This window comes from Triturus cristatus, chromosome 5_2 (assembly GCF_964204655.1).
Source record: "Triturus cristatus chromosome 5_2, aTriCri1.1, whole genome shotgun sequence".
NCBI classification, from domain to species: Eukaryota; Metazoa; Chordata; class Amphibia; order Caudata; family Salamandridae; genus Triturus; species Triturus cristatus.
This window is the reverse complement of record NC_140588.1, coordinates 920,895,655-920,917,903: the sequence shown is the minus strand read 5'-3', so window position 1 is coordinate 920,917,903 and position 22,249 is coordinate 920,895,655.

Genomic DNA, 22,249 nt, shown 5'->3' with positions numbered 1-22,249 from the left:
GTTGTTATAAAGTCTAAAAGGATAACAACAAAACATTTCACCAGCCATAACAAAAGCATGGAATTTGTAAAACGAATATTAGATCTAAATGTAAAAAAAAAAAATACATTTGCCAAAAGGTCAAAAAACATGGAAAGAAAGGAGCGATCTTGCAGTGTCAGTCGAAAATCAAAATATTGAGTGGTAGTTGTATTGTAATGTTAGATTATTGCTTTCCAAGAGCTACAGATTGCGTTTTGTATCATAGGAATTTACAGTCACAGTTTCATAAGTAAAGGCTTCAGCCCTGATGTACAAACATTTTGCTTTGGGTTTGTATCTCAAAAGTGATGCAAACCTGCACAATTTCTTTTTTATTTTCTTTTGTTTTGCCCTGGAATGTGGACTTTTCATAATTCAAATTAGCGCAAACAATGCTTTACATTACTCTAAGTCAGAGGGGTTTTCCATGGGTAGTACATGGGCATTCCCATGCAACCTCCAATGGTTTTGGATGCAAAACCCTACTTAGTAATAATAGAAAGGGATTTTCCACTAAAAAATAGTGTCACTTTGAAGCAGCATAAACAGGAGAAATACTTTAATTTTTTCAAACTTTTCCCACTTTGCATGTATGCTGCATTGTACATTACACATCTGAGATGGGAAAAGTTTTAAAGTTAGTCTATGGAAGGGTTCCCTTCCAGTATAAAACCTATGCTAGACATGACACAAACATCTTTATACTATAGTGCATGGGTGCGTGTGTGGCGCTCGGCAGCCTCATTGTGCACCAGCATTAGAGAGAGAGCAGGATAGCTCCATATCTTACTAGATATGGTGCTTTCCTGCTCTTTCCCTCTCAGACAATGCAGAGCTGCAACTTTGGTTTCTGTGCTTGTGTGACACCTTTGTAAATCTGGGCCTCAATGTTTATGTTAAACATGGTGTCGAAAATGCCTCTCTGTTACGGAGTTCGTCACGAATCAGCCCTGTCCTCACTATTCTTTAACCTTTATCGGAAACCTTTTCATCACTTTTACATCAGTTTGTTTGATTACATATCTCTTTGCAGGCAATACCCAATGGATTACAAAAGTAAATGTGGATCCAGTTAATCTTCTCACATATTCAAAGTTGTTATCAGCTGGATTATTCAAAATGTTCTCAAACCAAGCTATTTAAATATGAAATCTTACCGGTATGTCATAAGGGGGTCGATTCCGATCCTGTATTTTTTTTTTCCGTGCGACTCGTATCCATAATTTTTCCCGTATGAATCGTACAAGACCCGTCCCACCCATGAAGTACGATTCGTATGGGAAAAAATACATACGGATCTGCCCGATCCGCACAAATTGGATCGGGAAAAGTTGTACGAGACGGACCCGGACACTTTTCCGTACGAATCCTAAAAATACAGTCCGACCGTACAAGTATGATCCGGACCGGCTTTCCGATTTAGGATTCGTACGGAAAACGTCCGGTACACGGGGAATGACTTTACCCGCTACAAAGCAAACTTTGTACGACTCGTATCCTGGGAAAAGTATGTCCCAGGGTGCGAGTTGTACAGGGGTACGAGTCGTACAGGCCCCCCATGCATATGTACGTACCTTACAACAACATCGCGTACGTACGGTGCGTACCCCAACATCGCGTATGTGCGCACCTTACAACAACATCGAGTATGTACGCACTTTAAAACAACATCGCGCATGTACGTTGCTACGCCAACATCATGTATGTACACACCTTACAACAACATCGCGCATGTACGGTGTGTACGCCAACATCGCGTATGTACGGTGGGTCCGCCAACATCGCGTATGTACGGTGCATCCACCGACATCGTGTATGTATGGTACGTCCGCCAACATCGCGTATGTACGGTGCGTACCCCAACATCACGCATGTACAGTGCGTACAACAACATCGCGTATGTACGGTGTGTACAGCGTACGCCAATATCGTGTATGTACACACCTTACAACACCATCATCACGTATGTACGGTGCGTACCCCAACATCGCGTATGTACGCACCTCACAACAACATCGCGTATGTACACACCTTACAACAACATCATCGCGTATGTACGTGCGTACCCCAACATCGCGTATGTACGCACCTCACAACAACATCTTTGCGTATGTACGGTGCGTACCCCAACATGGCGTATGTACGCACCTCACAACAACATTGCGTATGTACGAACCGTACATAGGCAAAGTAAAACAGCACAAGGAGGGTCTATTCGACTCGCACAACACCACAAAACACGTCTACAGTGCACAAAACATGGAAATGAATGACCTGGCCACATCCAAACAGGCAAACAGCGGGCCAAACTCACAACCACCCCTTATAACACACCCACCAAAAATTCAAACTGAGGCCCACCCACAAATGGACCAATAAAAAGGGCCCACACACACAAACCATGAGCCTTTGCAACAGACTCACTGCAGCTAGAGAGCACACACCAACAACTGAACCCATCCACCTTAACATATACACCTTCACACAACCTCCTTCACACATACCCCCTCTTCACATTCAGACCCACAACTTCACATTCAGACCCACACACCCACAACCATACACACCCTCACCCCACACCATGCCCACAGACAAGAATCCAAAGTTCCCAAGGGAGGAGTTGGAGATCCTTGTCAATGAAGTCATTAGAGTCGAGCCACAGCTGTTTGGAACATTGGTCGGACAGACCAGCATAGCCGAAAAATCACACCTGTGGCAGAGGATCGTCGATAGTGTGAATGCTGTTGCACCCATCAGAAGGACCAGGACTGAATGCCAAACCAGGTGGTACGATCTGCGGAGGGCAGTCAAGTGAATGATGACTACGCCCAGAGCAACATCACTGGAGGTGGTGGGCCCCGCACACCAGTACATTTCCATCCCTGGGAGGAGAAGGTGATGGCCCTGCTTCCGCCGGTGGGAGTACATGGACTTCAAGGAGTTCCAGAGCCTGGTGAGTACATAAGCAACTTATGTAACATGGGGGTAATGGCATCCACACCCCAACTACACAAAATGCATGCAACTACCTCCAAACACTCACTGGCCAGAACCATAGTCAAAAACAATGCTAATGCAACTAACATGTGTATGCCACATTGAGAAAGCAAGGCCATGCTATGTCCCATGCTACACGAAGCACTAACCCAAGAATGGATGTCCGGTATGCTGGGAGGGTGAGTGTCACAAAACGCATTATTGAACTCCAAATCAGACACAATTGTCCTCATCCCATATGGCCCAGGTACATACCCATGCACCATGCTCAATGCACAGGGACTGTGAAAGTACTGACAAGATAGCTGACACTGGAGGGATGAGGATGGACAGCACGAATGTATTCAAAATTTCATTATAAAATATATATGTTAAACAATACACATTGTCATGTTGCTATTTATGAAGCAATAGCAATGTCAACATCTCAATACACAGGAAATCACCAAATCAAAGATTCATCAATTGCGACCCTAGGTAATATCACTTTCAATTATATATGTCATATACTGTTCTTTGTGACATATATAATTGAAAGTGATATTACCTAGGTTCGCAATTGATGAATCTTTGATTTGGTGAGTTCCTCATGTCAATAGGACTATTCCGTCCTTTTTTACTTTGTTCCCAACTCTATGTTTTGTGGTGTTTATTGAATTGTAATTGCAAATGTTTAAAAAAAAAAATATTGACAGCCTCCAAGTAACATTTTATGACTATTTGTGTATTGAGATGTTGACATTGCTATTGCTTCATAAATAGCTACATGACAATGTGTATTGTTTAACATATATATTTTATAATGAAATTTTGAATAAATACTTATGATTAATTTTTTTCTCTTAACTGTTTTGACTACATTCGTGCTGTCCATCCTCATCCCTCCAGTGTGAAAGGTGTGTTGATCAAAGTGCATTGCTGGCAAGGAGGCTTTATTTGCTTGACTAAGGTGGTGGGAGTGGAGGCAGGCGGAGGCGAGAAGAACCTGACCAGCCAGCTGAAGAGACCGGTATGTCACACATACACAACATCATGGAGGCATACCGGCGTGACACCAGGGAGATCAGCCAGGCAGTTGGGACACTCACAGAGATAAAGGGGACCATCACAGAGATGAAGAACCAGCAGGCTGAGCAACATTCCAGTCAACAAGAACACCAAGGACGGATGGAGGCAAGACTGGCTGAGCTCCTGGCAGTGCAAAGGGACATAAGCCATTCACTCTGTCGGATCGCAGACAACATGGGCAACCCTCCCTGTGCCACCAGGCGATGACCACCACCAGCCACAGGGAGGGAGGAGGAGGAGGATTTGTCCGACGGAGCATCCCAAGCATCATCAAGGCCTGCATCTGAGGGTCCCCTGAGGAAGGTGGGTCATCCACGAAAAAGACCGTGAGAGGCAGCGGCCCTTCCACATCTCCTAGGTCACCTGGCCTGGCACCTGGCCTTCATGTGCAACAGCATCACCTCATTGACTGACATTCTCTGCCACATGGACTTGCTGGTCACAGTCTGACCAATGATGCCAAACACTGAGGTCTGGACTCTGCTGCTTTCAAATGCCAAGGATCCCACCTCCCCCTGGGAACTTTGGATTCTATGGTCCCTGTATTGCACCTTTTTCTTGCACAAATCACGCCCCAGACCTATAATAAACAAAAAAAAATGTATTTGATGTTGCAGTCATTCCGCATGAGTCCACAACATAAGTGTGGGGATATGTCAAAGTATGCCTGAGTGTGGAACTAACTCAAGCCGTCCATACACTGGGATCTGAGTCCGGTCGAGGACACACATGGGTCACAATGTATCATCAAATACAGACATGGAGCCCAATACTCACCCGTGATGGCCTCAAGCTGCTGAGGGGGGGCTTGCAATACTGCTCGGTCAGACCAATTTGGAAGAGTATCATGAAGGCGTAGTGGTCATGGGTCATGTGGAGGTGCCCGGGGAGGGAGTCCCAGGTCTGTTTGGCAAGGTGGGAGAACTATCTCCTGCATGCAGTTGTTCTGTGGATGTGATGAATAGTGGCCAGGGCAAGGTTGTCTGCACGGAGTTGGGCCAACGGGGTGTTGGATGACAGACGTCCAAGCTCGGTTTTGGGTCTGGGGTTGTGGACTGCCTCCTGAGTGTGGGTGAGGAGTCTGAAGGTGATCCTGCAGCAGACAGTGAGCCATTGTAGCTATCTCAGGTGGACGGTGATGTGGCTGGGGCGGGGGATGTTGAAGATGAGGTGTGCGGATGCACCCTGGATGTGGACAAGTTCTCCTGCAGTTTTGCTGTTGTCCCTCCGTAGAGGGTGTTGCTATAGTTGACCCGGCTTATGTCGTGGACCTGGGGGACGGTCTGTCTTGCCTTGGAGTGGATCTATCTGTGGATCATTTGCAGCATGTGGAGGGTGTTGCAGCATGAGGTACAGATGGTGTTGAGTTGCATGGTAATTGTGAGTGATGAGTCCATGATGAACACCAGCTTGCGTGCGTGGCCACTGGGTGCTGGTGCGGTGCCCAGGCCAGTGGGACACAAGGAGTTGACCCAGCCGTAAGGGGACAATCCTCAGATGATGACCTCAGTCCTGTCCAAGTCCAGCCTCAGGTGGCTGATGTTCAGCCATTCGTCAATGGATCTCATGCCTTCTTGAAGGTTGGATCTGACAATGGCTGGGTCTTTGGTGAGGGTGAGGAGCAGCTGGGTGTGAATGGCATACGAGATGATGATGAGGATGTGTGCGCATGTGATGGTGGAGAGGAGGGTCATGGAGACATTGAAGATCGTCACGCTGAGAGATGACCCCAGTGTACCACATGCAGAAGGGTGGAGGCCGACTCCCTGGGCCTTGCTGGTGAGCTACTTGGTGATTTAATCCTGGGCCCTCCTCTGGATACCAGTGTTTCAGATGTGTGAGCTGACAGTGTGGTAGCACATGTTGTAGAATGCCGTTGAGAGGTCAAGGGGGGTGGTCTCACCATTGTTGAGCAGGGCAAAGTTGTCGTTGGTGGTGGCAATTATCACGGTAGCAGTGGTGTGATTACAGTGGAAGATGGTCTGGAGCCGGTTGCCTGGAGCTGTTTGCGTGGAGGAAGTTTGTCAGTTGCTCGTTGAGTGTCTTCCTGATGACATTTTCTGGGTAGGGAAGCAGGGTGATGTTCCAGGAGTTCCTGCGGTACTGCCGTCCGTTGTTTAAGAAGGGCCTGGGTCTCTGCATGCTTCCAGCTCCCATGGAATGTGGCAAACTCAAAGGAGACATTCATGACGTGTTGGACGTGGGCTTCAAGGATGGGGAATGATGTGGTTGAGATGTTGTGTGGGAAGGGGCCTGATGGAGAGCCAAAGTGGATGGTGCACATGAGCCAGGTGGTGTATTTGCTGCTTACGGGAGTCCAGAACCTGAGGGGGGTTTGTCCCGCGGATAATAGTGCTGTCTGCCTCTGTGTGCCAAGGCTGTCATGTATGTCCATGAGCTTGCAGTGGTAGAAAGTTGCAAGGGATTTGATCTGCCCTGCAAGGGTGGGGTGTGTTTTGGATGGAGAGCTGCTGTCAATCCACTCACAATGCTGATGAGCTCCTTTATGTCATGTGTTTTGGTGCCTCGGCCCTATCTGAAGGATCTCCACTTGTCCTTGCTGATGATATGGTGATGGCTGTGTGTGGCGTTTTCCAGGGCTGTAAGGTAACTGATGGTTCTTTGTGTTGCAAGGTTTGCACAAGATTCCGGCTAGATCTGTATGAGTCCAGTAGGTCTGCCTTGTCCCAGGTGGCTGAACTGTTGTTGTGCTTCACAGGAAAGTCTGTCAATGTAGCAAGATTGTTGGATCAGTTGCTGATCCAGTGTGTGAGGTTGCATGGTGTGGCGGGGGTGTTGGTTTGAGTGTCCCACACAGCTTGTCTGTGGTGACTTGCATCAAGCATCTTTGGGGGATCAGTAGCGGGGTGGGGGGGCAGTGTGTTGCTTGTCGGAGATGCGGATGCAAATGTTGATGGACCAATGATGGATGGTGGTGTGGTTCTCCTCCAGCAAGAAGTTACTGGCCCCCAGCCAGACGTAGCCTGTGGAGGTGAGGGCGTGCGTGCAGATGTACGTGTTGATGGCTTTGCGGATTTGTGGATGTAGGCCTGGAGATCTGTAGATGAGTGTTACTCTGAGGGTTGCCAGGGGGTTGGTGCGAAACCGGATTTGTGACTCTGAGGGTGTACTTGTGAATAAATTGCAAGTCATCCGCCGGGATTGTTGGTGCCGTCCCTGCGGGTGATCTTGTATCTGTCAGAGATGGCAATGAAGAAGTTGTGTGCTGAGAGGCTTTTATCCAGGTTACTGTCATGAAGGTGATGTGTGGGGCTGTTGTGTTGAGGAGGTAACAGAGTCCAATGGCGTGCTGGTGGATGGAGCGGGTGTGGAGTAGGAGGCACATGACCTGGTTGTCCTGACAGGCTCTGGTAGGCGGGGCAGCGCTGTGTAGGCAGTTGGAGTTGCACACTCAGCATGCAACGGTGTTGTGTGTGCGCTTAGGGGTTGCCTGATAGCAGGCGGTTGCTTGTCTGGTGGACATTGCTTGGAGGGTGGCTGCAGCATGAGCCTGTTGTGTGACATGGGTCATGCAAGGACCAGAGGGTCGTGCACTGTGCACGTTGCAGGCGCAGACGGTCCAGCCTTTGGCACGGCGTTAGCGCAACAGTGGCACAGACAAGCTGCTGGCTGCATTAAGAATGGGTGGAGGGGGGAGGGGAGGAGCATTTTGGAGGTGTGTGGGTTGCAGAATCAGGGCACTCGGTGGGGCGGTGCCGCAGGCGAGGCTGCTGCAGGCGGATGGGGTGAGGAACTAGGCAAAAAGTAGCACACAAAGAAAAGGAGGTCAGAAAGGCACAGTGCAACAGGTGTATGTAAAGGAAGGAGTGTCAGGTTTCTCATGGGTCACTCTGAGAAAATGTATGAAGAATCAACAAAAATGCGCACAGGAGACACACCGTCAGCAGGCGTTGACGTCCTGTTGTGGGGAGCAACCTGCACAAATACATACACAACCAGGTACTTCATGCACAATAGAGATTATTAGCCATGAAGAACTGCATGCATGTTGCCGAAGTACACATACACTCATATGCTCAATCTTTGACAATTATGCCATAGATGACACATGCAAACTGGCAAGAGATCTGCAGTGACAGAGATGAGGCACTTTGGATTGTGCTGAACACCTTTATTGCACAAACTCACACAAAGGGAAATGCATCCATACGAACAGACTCACAGGTCAGTTGACAGAACATGTGGGACATACGCTGGACCCCCCCTTCACAACACGGATGTTGTAAATCCCAAGGAACTGGCACACAATTTAAGGGGATGAGCCAAACACATCCTGCTGCACACGGAGAGGCTGCAATTCACCATAGAGCCTGTTGTTGTGATGTCTCACACTATGTCCACCCGTAGCATCCGCAAGGTTTCAGGGGCAAGGTTTACGCACATTGATGCCTTCATCAGACTCCACACTCCACTACAGATGACTGTCAAGAAGGGTGACTATCATGTCATGGGAGTGATGCTACATGTTATATGCTCCATGGTGAGAAGACATGTATGGATGGTACCACAAAATGCACAGAAGCAGTTATGTTATGTTATGTTATGTTAGTCATTTTTATAAGGCGCGCAGCTGCCCCAGCCAAGGGGCGTCCCGGCGCCTGATCAGGTACCACAACACAACAAATCGATGCTGGGAAGGAGAGAAAGGAATCAGTCAGCAGTTGGGAACAAAAAAGTTTGTATGGCGCGCCTAAAAGAAGTAAGGCTGTTCAGGGCTCGAATATGGACAGGGAGAGAATTCCATAATCCTGCCGCTAATACTCGAAAGGAGCGACCTCCCATCCTACTCAGTCTAAACCGTGTATTGGCCGCCAGATGGAGAAATTCCGATCTAAGAGACCGCGTAGGAACATAGGAGGAAACAAGCTTAGCGAGGGCTGGAGGAGAGGAAAGCTTCAAGATTTTAAATGTCAGGCAGAGAGCCTTAAATTTAATTCTCTGTCTGACCGGCAGCCAGTGGAGAGAGGTCAAAACTGCAGAGACAGAGCACTGTCTAGGAAGGCCAACGATGGCTCGCGCCGCTGCATTCTGCACCCTTTGCAATCTAGTAGCCTCCGCCTGATTCACTCCGAGCAGCAGCGCACTCCCATAATCCAGCCGAGAAAGAATGGAGGCTTGGACCACCAATTGCCGAGTAGGGGGGTCGAAGAATTTGAGGACCGGTCTCAGCCCTCGCAGAATACCATAACAGGTAGCTGCAACCTTCTTTGTGTGGCTGGTGAAGGAGAGTGTAGGATCCAGCCAGACCCCCAAGTTCTTAACTTCGGAAGCTGGGATGGGAGTCACCCCCAATTCTGGAGGCCACCACTGGTCTCCCCAGAGCTCCGCCTGCTTTCCTAAGATCAGGACCTCGGTTTTTTTGGCATTTAACTGCAGACAGTTAGTTCGCATCCAATTTGCCACGGCTATGAGTCCTGCACGGAATCTGGGAGCGTTCACCTCGAGATCACCGCTGAGTGTCACCGCCAGCTGCGTGTCGTCGGCATACGATGTCATGGTTAAGCCACATTGTCTGACGAGTGCAGCCAGCGGTTTCACATATAGGTTGAACAGAGTGGGGCTCAACGCAGAGCCCTGCGGAACCCCCAACCCCAGTGGATGGAAAGAGGACTGACAAGGTGGAATAGCCACTTTAAAAAACCGGTCCGAGAGGAAAGAGCGAAACCATTGGAGAGCAATCCCCTCAATTCCCACTCCCTCCAAGCGCCGGATCAGAATGTCGTGAGACACCGTGTCGAACGCGGCGCTCAGATCTAACAGAAGGAGCGCCGCTGTCTGCCCAACATCCAGCACCGTTCGCAAGTGCTCGGTCATAAAGAGCAGTGCAGTTTCGGTGCTGTGTTGTGCACGAAAACCATTCTGGCTCTGGTCTAGAATGTTATTTCGAGAAAGGTGGGCGGACAAGATGGAGTTCACATGTGCCTCAGTAACCTTGGCGGTCCAGGGCAGGAGGGAGATGGGACGGTAGTTTTCCGGTAATAGGGGGTCAAGGTTAGGCTTCTTTAAAATTGGGCTGACCACTGCCTGCTTCCAGGAAGAAGGGACCACGCCCGATGTGAGCGATAGATTGATCAGATCCAGTATAGGCTCACGACATAAGGGAGGAAGAAGTCTAAATACCTCTGGCTTCAGCGGATCTAATGGAGAACCGGATTTAATTTTGAGGCTCAGAGTATCGAAGACCTCGTCAGACATTACTGGCAGGGAGGACAGGGTTTCATGAACCGTAGCCATCACACCAGTTTGCTCAGCACCAGGCACAGATGACGTAAATCCTCGGTAAATCGCCTGCACTTTCTCCACGAAAAAGGATGCCAGACTTTCACAGTGAGAGTCCGTGCAGATTTCCACCGAGGTGGCCCGTTTCCCCATAAGGTCTTTAAGAACCTTAAAGATTAATTTAGACGGGTTGGGGCTATTCTGAAACTCGAAAGCATAGTGTGCGGCCCGGGTTTGACAGATTGCCCTGTGATAGATCTTAAGCTGGGCAAAATACACAGATTTCAAGGTGGGATCAAAGGATTTCCTCCATGCCCTCTCAGCTTGCCGGCACGTTCTCTTAAGCTCGGCAAGAGTGTCATTATACCATGGGCTGGGAACTTTAGCATGGCATTTCGACCAGCGCATCTGTATAAGAGAGTCAAGGGCGGCTAGGACCCAGTTACGAAACTGCTCGTATCCTTGTTCCACATTCAGCAGATTGCCCAGGGGCTGCGCCTCCAAGATCTTATAAAACTCCTCCAGTTTGAGCTTATGCCAATTTCCCCACACATTCCCAACCCGTACCACCACCAAAAAGCCTTGCTGCAATACTTACCCAAACTGACATTCCCACATGTCTGTGCATGGAACGCTGATTCAGCACACGTTGCAATCCTCATGAGGAATAGCAGGAGGACAAAGATGACACGAGCAGACAACAGGCGCAAAAACCTGGGAATGACAGACACACAAGAAGTCACCTAAAACAAATCTCGCCGCAAACATGGTCAGTTATGAAACATGAACAATGTTGGACACATGAAAATTTCAAAGAAAGTCTCTCCGCAAAACTGTGTGGCATGACATCATCACTCGAGTGACACATCAGTACACACATCAAAGTTACTTTGCATTCAGTCAGCTGGACACACACATTGCAACACATGCCACTCAATGCTACAAGCTTGCACACTCATACCCAGTGACTCACCATTATGAGAAGAAGTTGCGTATGCGCTGACTCCGGATATCATCCTCCTCCACCTCATCACTCGTGACCAAGCCATGGATCCTCCATGGGTGGATGTTGCTGCTCATCAGGATCAAGGATGAGTGGCACTGCCTTCTCAATGGCCATGTTGTGCAGCATGCAGCACGCAATGAAGATTTTGCAGACCTTCTCCGGTGCATATGGGAGGGACGCGCCTGTCTTGTCAAGGCACCGGAATAGGCTCTTCAGGAGGCCAAACGTCATCTCAACCACTCGCCTGGTCTGCCCGTGTGCATTGTTGTACCGGTGATCTGCAGCTGTTCTTGGGTTGTGGAGAGATGTCATTAGCCATGGCATGTTGGGATATCCAGAGTCCCCTACATGGAAACATCATGTAAATAAGTGGGTCAGGAGATGCCGTAATAGCCAAAGATACCGCAACACACAGGACAAACAGAGTATACCCACCAACAAGACATGCTCATTCATTGTGCAGCCGCAGCATCATTTGTGGCACCCTGCTACGCCTCATGATGTAGGCATCGTGTGATGATCCTGGAAAACGTGCACAGATATGGGAAATCAGCATGTTAGCAAGACACACCACAAGGGCATTTATTGAGTGGTAATGTTTACGGTTGCGATAGGCTTGCTCCTGTGCCTGTGGTGGTACCAAAACCACATGTGTCCCATCAATGGACCCAATGACATGGGGCATCCCTCCCAGGGCATAGAAATCACCCTTGACATCTGTCAACTCCTCAGGAGTAGGAAATTTGATGAATTCGTCAAGGTGCTCCAACATGGCTGCCAAAACATCACGCAGGACACAGCTGAACATTGTCTGTGACATCCCACCAACATCAGCTATGGTCAATTGAAACGTACCTGTGGAAAAAAAATGTAGGGCTGCCATCACCTTCATATTGGGGGTCAGCGCAGTAGGATACCTGTGTCGCGGTTGGAGGTGTGGTGCCAGCTGGTCGGTCAAGTCCTCAATCAACTGTTGAGTGAATCTATAACGTCGGATGCAGGCATGTTCCCTCATGGCAGCCAAGTCTGGCATTGGTCTTGGGACAGGCGGTGCCCTACAAGACATTGTTAGGAATAATGAAGATTGAGAGTCTGCTAACATCAATGTCAATGAACATAGCACATGCTAAACTGCTACTAAACATCAGGTAACTATGGAGTCTGGTGTGTGCAATACATCCAGGACACATATGCCAGCTTGCTGGCACTCCTGCGAAAAGCCAGATACACCTGTTGATTGTCAAGTCTACATGATATGCCCTGAAATGAGCTGGGGGCAAGTCTGAGTGAACACCCAGAGATATCACCGGAGTGACACACATCCACATAGCTGCATTGGAAGGATGTCATCTCATCCAGACAGTTGACTGCAAGGCACACGCACAGGTCACATGGAATGTCAAATGTACATATTAAACACATTGCGATGAAGGGTTACATGTGACAACAAATAAACACAGCCATTGAGATGATGCAGACATGTATGCCTGTGAAAATATGATATCCAATGCACACAGACCCTACAGCCGTGGGAATCCACATGTGGCATGGTGTGCGTAGATGTGTTACAAAAGGGGGTGGTGCCATGCCCATCTCCACACAGACCCATGTTGGATGCACCAACAGCAGATGCAGTTGACGGAACACTAACAGCAAGCTCATGGGAACACATTACACACACCTGACATAGTCACATAGGGGCACGCTGACATGTCAGTTGATAGAGTGTCTCTGTCCCTGGCATCAGGAGACAGGTGCGGGTGGTGATGACTGTGCCATCCCACTGCTGCTGTGTATGACACAGTTGGACTACAGACACACATGTGGCAAGTGTCAAGGTGATGTGTGGCACATACTGCCCCATCACACATGGCATGAGTCCACAGGTCATCACACATCAATTGTGCAACTAGATGAGATGACCTGTGCAATATCACTGGCTGACACACCTAGGGCCTGCACATGAAAGTATGCAATGACAAGTACTTGATGGACATCCTTGTGCGACTCGTAGCCCTCCATTCCTGGCATGTGTACGCCTCGTATCACTATTGTATTGGTGCCGTTGGGGTATGTGTAAAATACACCGTACCCACGCATTCATTGCGGACCAGTACCTGGACATTACTATCAGTCCTGGGATGTGCGTGACAGTGTGTGTTCCCTTTGGCTATCTTAGTTTTGTAGGCAGATACAGTCTTGTGGCATGATATCAGGGTGTGTATTGTGCTGCATCCGCCATGGGTGGGTATGCATGTGTTATTTGTCCTCACACCCACATGTGGTGTGTCATGCAGTGAGTGAAAGATATCCATCCTCCTGGGAGTGGGACACTGCTGTCAGTGATGTGTTGTTATAGCACTGTCATCATAGTCCACAGTTAGGGATGCGTACATACCACCATGTAGGTGTGGTTATCTGATAATGATGTACACCCCCCATATCTCTGTCCACTGCTGGGAGTCCTCTGCACCCACCCCCATGTCTCTGTCCACTGCTGGGAGTCCTCTGCACCCACCCCTCATATTGCAGGCCACTGCTGTTAGTCATATGCACCCACCCCCATGTCTCTGTCCACTGCTGGGAGTCCTCTGCACCCACCCCTCATATTGCAGGCCACTGCTGGTAGTCATATGCACCCACCCCCATGTCTCTGTCCACAGCTGGGAGTCCTCTGCACACACCCCCATGTCTCTGTCCACTGCTGGGAGTCCTCTGCACCCAACCCTCATATTGCAGCCCACTGCTGGTAGTCATATGCACCCACCCCCATGTCGCTGTCCACTGCTGGGCGTCCTCTGCACCCACCCCCATGTCTCTGTCCACTGCTGGGAGTCCTCTGCACCCACCCCTATGTCTCTGTCCACTGCTGGGAGTCCTCTGCACCCACCCCCATGTCTCTGTCCACTGCTGTGAGTCCTCTACACCCACCCCTCATATTGCAGGCCACTGCTGGTAGTCATATGCACCCACCCCCATGTATCTGTCCACTGCTGGGAGTCCTCTGCACCCACCCCCATGTCTCTGTCCACTGCTGGGAGTCCTCTGCACCCACCCCCATGTCTCTGTCCACTGCTGGGCGTCCTCTACACCCACCCCCATGTCTCTGTCCACTGCTGGGAGTCCTCTGCACCCACCCCTAATATTGCAGGCCACTGCTGGTAGTCATATGCACCCACCCCCATGTCTCTGTCCACTGCTGGGAGTCCTCTGCACCTACCCCCATGTCTCTGTCCACTGCTGGGAGCCCTCTGCACCCACCCCCATGTCTCTGTCCACTGCTGGGAGTCCTCTGCACCCACCCCTCATATTGCAGCCCACTGCTGGTAGTCATATGCACCCACCCCTGTGTCTCTGTCCACTGCTGGGAGTCCTCTGCACCCACCTCCATGTCTCTGTCCACTGCTGGGAGTCCTCTGCACCCACCCCCATGTCTCTGTCCACTGCTGGGAGTCCTGTGCACCCACCCCCATATGTCTGGACACTGCTGGTATTCATCTGCACCCACCCCTATATGTTTGTCCACTGCTGGTATTCATCTGCAGCCACCCCCATATGGCTGGAGACTGCGGGTATTCATCTACAGCCACCCCTATGTGGCTGATCACTGCTGGGAGTCCTCTACAGCCACCCCTACATGTCTGGCCACTGCTGGTATTGATCTGCAGCCACCCCCATATGGCTGGCCACTGCTGGGAATCCTCTGCATCCACCGACCCACCCCCTTGGAGCAGTACACTGCTGGCCTGGACCTACACAGACACCAAAATGAAGGTAACATGCAGGGCCAGACCGTAACCCCACATTTGTGGCGTGTGTACAACTCATATCCCAAATGTACTGGTGCCGTAGGGGTACGGGTGAAACGCACAGTACCCTGGCATTCATTGCATGAGTACGCATCGTATCACTATTGTACTAGTGTCTGTAGGGGTACGTGTGAAACGCACCGTACCCACGCATTCATTGCGTGTGTACGGTCCGTATCACTATTCTACTGGTGCCATAGGAGTACGTGTGAAACGCACCGTACCCACGCATTCATTGCATGTGTACGGTCCGTATCACTGTTCTCCTGGTGCCGTAGCGGTACGTGTGAAACGCACCGTACCCACGCATTCATTGCGTGTGTGCGGTCCGTATCACTGTTCTCCTGGTGCCGTACGGGTACGTGTGAAACGCACCGTACCCACGCATTCATTGCGTGTGTACGGTCCATATCACTATTCTACTGGTGCCGTACGGGTACGTGTGAAACACACCGTACACATCCACTTCCGTAGTTGTGGTACGCAGGGGTTGCTGGACACGCCCCCCAAGTGACCAGACCCTGGTGGTAATGTATGGGCTCCATATTATAGGTTTGGATTTGTGTATGGGGTATGTTTCCTGCCCCTCATCCCCACCCTGGCCCCTGGGTGTCACCTTCTGCGGCGTGTGCACCAGGTCGTAGGCTAGGAGGACTGGGATGACATGTACGATGGGGTTAATGGCGTGTACGTCGCGTACAGGGTCTCCGTTGTGTAGCGGTTCACGTCGGACTCTGCTTTTCTGGCTGTGTTTGGCTCCCGTAAAAAAAGAGCCGTACGGAGTGACGTAGGGATGAATCGTACTTGCTGGGCCGGAAACCGCTGCTTAAATACGTCCGGACGTCACGTACAAGCTGTTCCAGATCAGAATCATTGTTTTTTTTGACCCGTACGGTCTTTTGTACGAAACGTACGGAAATAGGCTTTCTGTACGAATCGTACTTCCTAGGTTGTACGGAAAGTTTACCGGGTACGAGTCGTATGGAGAAAACGCTCCGTACAACGATTCGTACAGCCTTTTTCCAGGATTGGAATCGGCCCCAAGGTTGTTTGGATTTGTCTGTATAGCCCCCATTGATGGTAGAATGTCCCACCCCTGTCTGTGCTTCTGGAAACCAAATTAAATATTGAAAATAAATCTCTGCTGTTACAAAAACCTGTTGATAACAACAACGCCATCTCTTTCAAATCGTCCTCCTCCTATCCTTTTCATATATAATCAACATTTAACAAACTGCTGTTTGTAGCACATTTAGTAGTATTACAGTAGTGCAACTCATGTACCACAAAATGAAAATCCAGAAAGCTACACGTGGAGACCTCATCCTCTCCTAATTTTTCTATGCAGAGATTTCTTCCACATGTGCGGAGCTCTTTATACATGTAGCTATATGTTTTGATAGTGAACATGGGAGGGACCACGGGTAGTGCCTGGAAAATAGGCAATATTTACTTTTAAATGCGAGGGGTATAGGCAGGTATGTGGAGGGGTTTAGGGAAGGATATGCAAATACAAACACCCACCCAAAAAGAGTGTGCCCATTGCTATCGACAAAATGCATTTCTAAAGTTACTGTATCAAAAAGGGAACCAAAACATTAGTAAATGCACTCCAGTTCAGTAAAAGAGAATGTCTAGCAGCACAAATGGCCATTCACAGGAGCTGCATTTCACAGCCATAGAAAATATTAGAAGCAGGGATTTCATAGAGCACACATAGGAAATAATAATAAATACATTAATTAATTTTGACTTTTAAATTAATATAAATATACATATTTTTAATGTAAAATTTTAAATTGCATTTCAGATTTAATGTTATAAGTTTACCAACTAATTCAATTAAAACTATTTAAAAACATTATTTTATGTACATCCACAAACATATCTATTCTTCAAATGTAATAAATATTAATTAAATATTAAAATACTATAGAGGGGGATTTTACATTTTGAATAACAAATAGTAGTTACTAATTAAATTAATATAATTCAATACCTAATTATTTACAGAACATTTAATTGGGATGGGTTCATTTGCTGCAATATTTTAAACTATTAGTTCTAGGTTAATAATATTTATTTTACAATAATTTGCAATTATACTTTATAGTGAAATAATGGTAAAACGTTTTGTACAAAGGAAGAAGGAAGAAACGTCTCCATGTAAATTTCCTACGGGCCTGATTTCAATGGAGGTCAGATCTCAACTGAGGGCCTGTCAGTTGCGATCCGACCAACATCTTCTCCTGCACTCCGAGTCGAAGGCAGCATATGAACGGACCGACCACTGCTGTTCCGACAGGCTCAAGGAGCCCGTCCACCCAGAAGTCGGAATTTAATCCGAACAAAAAGGGCAGTGCCTTCTCAGGCACTGCCGTAGGGATTACGATGTCCCTTTAGGTCTGCCTTTCTATAGTGGCCAACCAACATAGAAAGGCAGGTGGGAATGGACTTTGGGGGCCCCTTGCAACCACCGTCCTTCCACAGCCTCCGCTAAGAGGCATGGGGGACACATGTGGTCCCCCACCGAACATTCATGTACCGTGTGGCAGGCAGCATCTGGTACTTGTCACACGGTACATGGATGTTTGCTGACATCCATTTTCCTAATAATTGTACAATGGCCCTTCTTTGCCCACTGCACAAGCCATATCAGGCAAATGGATCTTTACAGCCACCTCATGGATGGTCGCATCCAAATTCATCAGATGGAACCTCCGACTGCTTGTCGGTTGGTTTCCATTCCAACACGGTGCTGGTTTGACGCTAGTCTGACTTTCATCGTAATTAAGGCCTATGTGTTAAATGCTACTCGAAGCAACCTTACATACATAAATTCTGTTTTAGAAGTCTCAACTCTCTGGACTGAGGGGATGGAAACATGCAAGTCTGCACTTAACTGCAAATCTACACTGTACATTGTGAATAGCAAAAGAGTATAGGCCTAAACCTACAATAAGGGCAGTGCCTTCTCAGGCACTGCCGTAGGGATTACGATCTCCCTTTAGGTCTGCCTTTCTATAGTGGCCAACCAACATAGAAAGGCAGGTGGGAACGGACTTGCCACACGGTACATGGATGTTTGCTGACATCCATTTTCCTAATAATTGTACAATGGCTCTTTGCCCGCTGCACAAGAGGGGATGGAAACATGCAAGTCTGCACTTAACTGCAAATCTACACTGTACATTGTGAATAGCAAAAGAGTATAGGCCTACACCTAAGTGCAAGAGTAATTTTATACATGAGCAAATCTACATATGTTAATTTAAAATTTGTAAATAGAACCCACAGTTTCAAATGCTTTCATATAAACCCAGACTCATTATGGCCATTCTGCCTGTCTTGGCTTTCTGAAGAAAAGCATATACCACTTTCAAAAAAATCAAAATGTTTTAACCAGGTGTGTATTTAACCTGATTCTGTTTCTGATCATCTGCATAAATTCCTCAGGTTACCAGTGCAGAAGCATAGAATTTTTAAACAGCCTGAACCATGTGCAACATTTTCTATTAAACTGACCCAAAATTGGTGAACAAACTTTACGCCCTTTCGCTGGCGGCTACCTCCATTTCTACTCACCGTGCGCGTGTGGCATGGGGAGCAGACCTTGGTGTTGAAATCTCCCACGCTGATTAACTCTATTGCTGCAACCAGACTAAGCGACTCATTCATTTTAAGTATTTACATATGCTTTACCGCACCCCCGGTCAGCTGCATAGGTTGGGACTCATCCCCAGTGATAGATGCCTGCGCTGTTCTGCCCATGCAGCGAACTTCTCCCACCTTGCCTGGCTATGCCCCAAGGTCTCTGCTTACTGGCGTGAGGTCTGCGCTGCCATTTCAGAGATAACTTCATCGCCGGTTCGGCCTGACCCCTCACTATGCCTCCTGGACTTAGTTAAATTCTGCCCAGAAGCTTCCCAACGTTTGATTGCCATGCTGTGGGCCTCGCACGGTGTAGGGTTTCCATGTGCTGGGGTCGCAAACCTGCGCCTAAGTTCGCTCACTGGCTCGAGGATGCTCCACCCCTACGGTAGGCCCAAGGGCAGGGTGCATTGTAAGTATAAGGTAGGACATGCCCTGGTGTGTGTGGCATGTCCTAATAGTGAATTACAGCCCTTTTCGCTTTTCACTATTGCAAGGCTACCTGTTCCCCATAGGCCAGAATGGGCAGTTTGATTATTACATCCTATAATCCTAACTAACCCAGGGAACATGGTAGAAATTCAAGTTTAGTATGCCTGAACCCAGAATGAGAAAATACATTGTTTAGTGAAGTTGGTTTTAACATTCTGTGTTTGAAAATACCACTTTTAGAAAGTGGGTATTTTCATGCCTAACTGTCTAAGCCTGCCTCTGCTAGGTTGTGTATTGTGTGTCTGATTTTGTGAGTGACAGGGGCTGGGGGATTCCAGAAGACAGGGTGAGTCAGCACAGGGCTGAATAGAGAGATCTGCATGTAGATGGGTGGGAGGAGCTGCACCTGGGACCTGAATAGGGCTGTGCCTTCCCTCCACAATGCTGGCTCCACCTCCTGTGGGGCGTCTGATGTCCCTGCCCTACACTGTGAAAGGAAAGAAGGAGTCTTGTCAATAAAGTGCTCCAGGACCTACCAAAACTGGTTTGGACTAGGCAAAGGCCTCTCTGCCTTCAGAGAACAAAGGGAAAATGAGTATAAAAGAGGGGACCCAGACCCTAGAACTTTAGATCACTTCTGGGAACAATGCGTACCTCTGCCAAGGAGAAGAACCAAGGAAGCTGTAGGAGTTGGACTGCCCCCTTGCCAGTGTGCTGTGTTGTTGGGTTGGCCAGCAGTGGTGTCTTCATTGCCAAGGAGAGGAGAAGAAACTTTTAAAGAACTTTCATCATCTTTCAGCAGCGAGTGTCGAAACCATGGCAACTTCTCCATTCTCTTGGGAAACCATGCAGCCATCACTGTGCCAAACTTAATCATCATCAATCACAGATAAGATAAGTTTGGTGGGAGGTATAGTGGACTAGGAGGAGAGACTGACTAGTAGGACAAATAAAATAACTCAGTGAGGGGTACAGCTTCTATCTGTTTGTGTGTTACAAAATCGGCAGATATTTTAAATCAAACACTGGCTGCGGGCCTGTAGCAGCAAGGAAACCATGTGACGTAAATTCATAAAACAGTAACCCACCCACAAAACATTAACATTGTATGTTTAAGTATAAATATAATTTATTACCCTAACACAAATAAACTATCCCACTGTGACCTGACACACCCCTCTCCCTAACCCCAACCAATGTCCCAAACCCAAAAGTCCAAACAATTTCCATAAACCCCAATGCCCAATACCCACCCACCAACAAAATGGAACTAAAAAGGGGCAATCCAACGTGGTCCTAAATTTGAGGTGTTTATCCACGAGGATCTTGACCCGCTCCTCCAAGCGTGCCATCCGTAGGAGCATCTGGCAGCGAAATGCCCTGCAGTTGCATCCAGGATGGGGGGCAGCAGTGCTACATGTTATCGAAGCACGGCGGCGGGTGGCTGCCTGACCGTGGAGCCGTAACACTGGAGGCGGGGCCTGGCTGGGGCCTGGGGCATTGGAGGAGGCTGCAGCCGCCTCCTCCTCCGCCTGAGCCACCAGCCGCTGGTACTCTTCGCAGATGGCCACCAGTTTCCGGCGTGGGCACTGGCTGCCAACTCCTTCCGTGGTGGCTTTTCTTTGGAAGGAGGATCTCTATCAAGAAAGAAAAAGAATATTGTAACCAATACTTTTAGCAAAACAGTAACACAAAATTAATTCAACACATAGTGGCACAGTAGCACTAGCAAGCACAGTACATAACATTTGTGGTACATATCTATCCTCCCACTTCCACAGATTCTAACATTTGTGGGCGTTTCAGGCATTATACTAGCACTATGGACTCCAGTACACACCAGTCGTCTTCTTCTTATCTCTAGTTTAGCGAAATTACATAACCTTGTTGTAGCCGGCATGCCAGATCAGTCAGCACCCAAGACAAACATAAGAGTCATGACGCAGACTCACATTAGTTTTATTTACTACTACTGTCTGCAGGTGGGGAAGCTCATATTTTTCTATTATGGGTGGCACTGGCCATACTCTCTCTGTTGAGGGCAATTGCTCAATTTCACTTTTACCCTGCCCTGGGTACTACAAAAAGGCAGATTATTTATCGTATCCAATGATCATTGCTTTAATATGGGAGCACCACATAAGGTCAGTAGCGGTCGGTGGTGGGAGTGCTGCTGGGCGGTGATGTGGGGAGGGGGAGGGAAAGGGTGGGGGTTAGTAAACTGTGGATTACGGACAATTACAGGTAAGTAAACAATACATATAAATAAATGAAACAAATTTCGTTGCGCTCACTGCATTGCATTTGGCAGTGCAGTGCGCACAATGAAATTCGTTTTATTTATTTGTATGTTTACTTACCTGTATTTGGCCGTAATCCATAGTTTACTACCCCCCACCCTGCCCCTTCACCTCCCCATGTCACCGCCCGCCAGCACTCCCACCACCGACCGCTACTGCATATGGTACATTGTTTTCATTGATTGTGTAACCAACAGATAGGCCACCCTTTGCAGGCTGGCTGACACAATCGAAAATAAATTAACATAGGTAGAGAGTGGTCCTCGGAGTCGGAGGAAGGCGCTTGATAATATATATATATATGATGTGCTTGCAAACTACTGTGAGTCAACTGTATTCTGAAAATACTACTTTGCTACTCTGGCGCAGTTTCTTTTACATTCTCTTCAAAGTAAGACTCTGCATCCGGTGACAGTCTCCACCTATGCTGTCTATGATGAAAACATCCAGGCATCCATCCATTAAAAGTAAATGTCTATCATTCTTTTTTATATATCTCTTAACAAACCTTAGTTGGTTTCACCAACAACCACCCATGCGTCCGCTCCTTCCTTGCTTGCCTTGGCTTTGAGTTTGACCCAAAAAACCGCTGATGATTCTTGCTATCTAGTATCCACCCATACTGTGTCGCCCACCCAGGCAGGAATCTTCATTCACCTTCCACCCATCCTTCAACAACCCATGCATCTGGTCTGATTCCTATCAGCCACCTATGTATGCTTCCA